The sequence below is a fragment of the Meriones unguiculatus genome, chromosome 10, assembly GCF_030254825.1.
Source record: "Meriones unguiculatus strain TT.TT164.6M chromosome 10, Bangor_MerUng_6.1, whole genome shotgun sequence".
NCBI lineage: Eukaryota > Metazoa > Chordata > Mammalia > Rodentia > Muridae > Meriones > Meriones unguiculatus.
In genome coordinates, this window is record NC_083358.1 from 45235404 (window position 1) to 45240113 (window position 4710).

Below are 4710 nucleotides of genomic sequence, written 5' to 3' on the forward strand. Positions count from 1 at the left end.
GGGTTAGGGTTAGGGGGTTAGGGTTACGGTTAGGGTTAGGGTTATATCACTTTTCAGTTTTCCTGTTATAATAATTGAACAGGCGACACATATGTGAATTAGTTTACAAAGTTTTGCTTTGTGTATCTATTCTTTCAATGGAATCTTGTTTCTGTGCCGTACAGTGCGAGATAACACTTTTCAGTTTTCCTGTATTCCTAATTGAGCGAGCAACACACAGGTGATTCCGTTTAAAAGTAGTGCTTTGCTTTTATGTTCTTTAGTTGGAAACTTGTTCTTGTGCTGTACAGTGAGATATATCACTTTTCAGTTTTCCTGTATTCCTAATGGAGCGAGCGACGCACATGTGATTTTGTTTACAAATTAATGATTTTCTTTTTTGTTCATTCATTTGAAACTTGTTCCTGTGCTGTACAATGTCATATATCACTTTTCAGTTTTCCTGTTATAATAATTGAACAAGCGAAACGTATGTCATTTAATTTACAAAGTTGTGCTTTGCTTTTCTGTTCTTTGGATGGAAACTTGTTCCTGTGCTGTACAGTGCGTTATATCACTTTTCAGTTTTCCTGTTATAATAATTGAACAGGCGACACGTATGTGAATTAGTTTACAAAGTTGTGCTTTGCGTTTCTGTTCTTTCGATGGAAACTTGTTCCTGTGCTGTACAGTGCATTATATCACTTTTCAGTTTTCCTATTATAATAATTGAACAGGCGACACGTATGTGAATTAGTTTACAAAGTTGTGCTTTGCGTTTCTGTTCTTTCGATGGAAACTTGTTCCTGTGCTGTACAGTGCGTTATATCACTTTTAAGTTTTCCTGTTAAAATAATTGAACAGGCGACACGTATGTCATTTAATTTACAAAGTTGTGCTTTGCGTTTCTGTTCTTTCTTTGGAAATTTGTTTCTGTGCCATACAGTGCGAGATAACACTTTTCGGTTTCCCTGTATTCCTAATTGAGCGAGCGACATACATGTGATTTAGTTTATAAAGTAGTGCTTTGGATTTCTGTTCTTCGGTTGGAAACTTGTTTCTGTGCTGTACAGTGTGATATATCACTTTTCAGTTTTCCTGTTGTAATAATTGAACGGGTGACACGTATGTGATTTAGTTTACAAAGTTGTGCTTTGCTTTTCTGTTCTTTCGATGAAAACTTGTTTCTGTGCTGTACAGTGTGATATATCACTTTTCGGTTTTCCTGTATTCCTAATTGAGCGAGTGACACACATGTGATTCAGTTTACAAATTAGTGCTTTTCATTTACGTTCTTTCCTTGGAAACTTGTTCCTGTTAGGAACAAGTTAGGATTAGGGTTAGGGTTAGGGTTAGGGTTAGGTTAGGGCTGGGTAAGGGATATGGTTAGGGTTACGGTTAGCGTTAGGGTTAGGGTTAGGGGTTAGTGTTAGGGTTAGGGTTAGGGTTAGGGGTTAGGGTTAGGGTTAGGGTTATATCACTTTTCAGTTTTCCTGTTATAATAACTGAACAGGCGACACATATGTGAATTAGTTTACAAAGTTGTGCTTTGCTTTTCTGTTCTTTCGTTGGAAACTTGTTCTTCTGCTGTATAGTGAGATATATCACTTTTCAGTTTTCCTGCATTCCTAATGGAGCGAGCGACGCACATGTGATTTAGTTTATATATTAGTGATTTTATTATTTGTTCTTTCATTTGAAACTTGTTCCTGTGCTGTACAATGTGATATATCACTTTTCAGTTTTCCTGTTATAATAATTGAACAGGCGACACGTATGTGAATTAGTTTACAAAGTTGTGCTTTGCATTTATGTTCTTTCAATGGAAACTTGTTCCTGTGCTGTACAGTGCGTTATATCACTTTTCAGTTTTTTTGTTATAATAAATGAACAGGCGACACGTATGTGAATTATTTTACAAAGTTGTGCTTTGCATTTCTGTTCTTTCAATGGAAACTTGTTCCTGTGCTGTACAGTGCGTTATATCACTTTTCAGTTTTTTTATTATAATAAATGAATAGGCAACACGTATGTGAATTAGTTTACAAAGTTGTGCTTTGCGTTTCTGTTCTTTCGATGGAAACTTGTTTCTGTGCTGTACAGTGCGTTATATCACTTTTCAGTTTTCCTGTTATAATAATTGAACAGGCGACACGTATGTGAATTAGTTTACAAAGTTGTGCTTTGCGTTTCTGTTCTTTCGATGGAAACTTGTTTCTGTGCTGTACAGTGCGTTATATCACTTTTCAGTTTTCCTGTTATAATAATTGAACAGGCGACACGTATGTGAATTAGTTTACAAAGTTGTGCTTTGCGTTTCTGTTCTTTCGATGGAAACTTGTTCCTGTGCTGTACAGTGCGTTATATCACTTTTAAGTTTTCGTGTTATAATAATTGAACAGGCGACACGTATGTCATTTAATTTACAAAGTTGTGCTTTACGTTTCTGTTCTTTCTTTGGAAATTTGTTTCTGTGCCATACAGTGCGAGATAACACTTTTCGGTTTCCCTGTAATCCTAATTGAGCGAGCGACATACATGTGATTTAGTTTACAAAGTAGTGCTTTGGATTTCTGTTCTTCGGTTGGAAACTTGGTTCTGTGCTGTACAGTGTGATATATCACTTTTCAGTTTTCCTGTTGTAATAATTGAACGGGTGACACGTATGTGATTTAGTTTACAAAGTTGTGCTTTGCTTTTCTGTTCTTTCGATGAAAACTTGTTTCTGTGCTGTACAGTGTGATATATCACTTTTCGGTTTTCCTGTATTCCTAATTGAGCGAGTGACACACATGTGATTCAGTTTACAAAGTAGTGCTTTTCATTTACGTTCTTTCCTTGGAAACTTGTTCCTGTTAGGAACAAGTTAGGATTAGGATTAGAGTTAGGGTTAGGGTTAGGTTAGGGCTGGGTAAGGGATATGGTTAGGGTTACGGTTAGCGTCAGGGTTAGGGTTAGGGGTTAAGGTTAGGGTTAGGGTTAGGGTTAGGGGTTAGGGTTAGGGTTAGGGTTAGGGTTAGGGGTTAGGGTTAGGGTTAGGGTTAGGTTTAGGGTTATATCACTTTTCAGTTTTCCTGTTATAATAACTGAACAGGCGACACATATGTGAATTAGTTTACAAAGTTTTGCTTTGTGTATCTATTCTTTCAATGGAATCTTGTTTCTGTGCCGTACAGTGCGAGATAACACTTTTCAGTTTTCCTGTATTCCTAATTGAGCGAGCGACACACAGGTGATTCTGTTTAAAAGTAGTGCTTTGTTTTTCTGTTCTTTAGTTGGAAAGTTGTTCTTGTGCTGTACAGTGAGATATATCACTTTTCAGTTTTCCTGTATTCCTAATGGAGCGAGCGACGCACATGTGATTTAGTTTACAAATTAATGTTTTTCTTTTTTGTTCATTCATTTGAAACTTGTTCCTGTGCTGTACAATGTCATATATCACTTTTCAGTTTTCCTGTTATAATAATTGAACAAGCGAAACGTATGTCATTTAATTTACAAAGTTGTGCTTTCCGTTTCTGTTCTTTCGATGGAAACTTGTTCCTGTGCTGTACAGTGCGTTATATCACTTTTCAGTTTTCCTGTTATAATAATTGAACAGGCGACACGTATGTGAATTAGTTTACAAAGTTGTGCTTTGCGTTTCTGTTCTTTCAATGGAAACTTGTTCCTGTGCTGTACAGTGCGTTATATCAGTTTTCAGTTTTCCTGTTATAATAATTGAACAGGCGACACGTATGTCATTTAATTTACAAAGTTGTGCTTTGCGTTTCTGTTCTTTCTTTGGAAATTTGTTTCTGTGCCATACAGTGCGAGATAACACTTTTCGGTTTCCCTGTATTCCTAATTGAGCGAGCGACATACATGTGATTTAGTTTACAAAGTAGTGCTTTGGATTTCTGTTCTTCGGTTGGAAACTTGTTTCTGTGCTGTACAGTGTGATATATCACTTTTCAGTTTTCCTGTTGTAATAATTGAACGGGTGACACGTATGTGATTTAGTTTACAAAGTTGTGCTTTGCTTTTCTGTTCTTTCGATGAAAACTTGTTTCTGTGCTGTACAGTGTGATATATCACTTTTCGGTTTTCCTGTATTCCTAATTGAGCGAGTGACACACATGTGATTCAGTTTACAAAGTAGTGCTTTTCATTTACGTTCTTTCCTTGGAAACTTGTTCCTGTTAGGAACAAGTTAGGATTAGGATTAGAGTTAGGGTTAGGGTTAGGTTAGGGCTGGGTAAGGGATATGGTTAGGGTTACGGTTAGCGTCAGGGTTAGGGTTAGGGGTTAGGGTTAGGGTTAGGGTTAGGGGTTAGGGTTAGGGTTAGGGTTAGGGTTAGGGTTAGGGTTAGGGGTTAGGGTTAGGGTTAGGTTTAGGGTTATATCACTTTTTAGTTTTACTGTTATAATAACTGAACAGCGACACATATGTGAATTAGTTTACAAAGTTGTGCTTTGCTTTTCTGTTCTTTCGTTGGAAACTTATTCTTGTGCTGTACAGTGAGATATATCACTTTTCAGTTTTCCTGTATTCCTAATGGAGCGAGCGACGCACATGTGATTTAGTTTATAAATTAGTGATTTCATTATTTATTCTTTCATTTGAAACTTGTTCCTGTGCTGTACAATGTAATATATCACTTTTCAGTTTTCCTGTTATAATAATTGAACAGGCGACACGTATGTGAATTAGTTTACAAAGATGTGCTTTGGGTTTCTGTTCTTTCGATG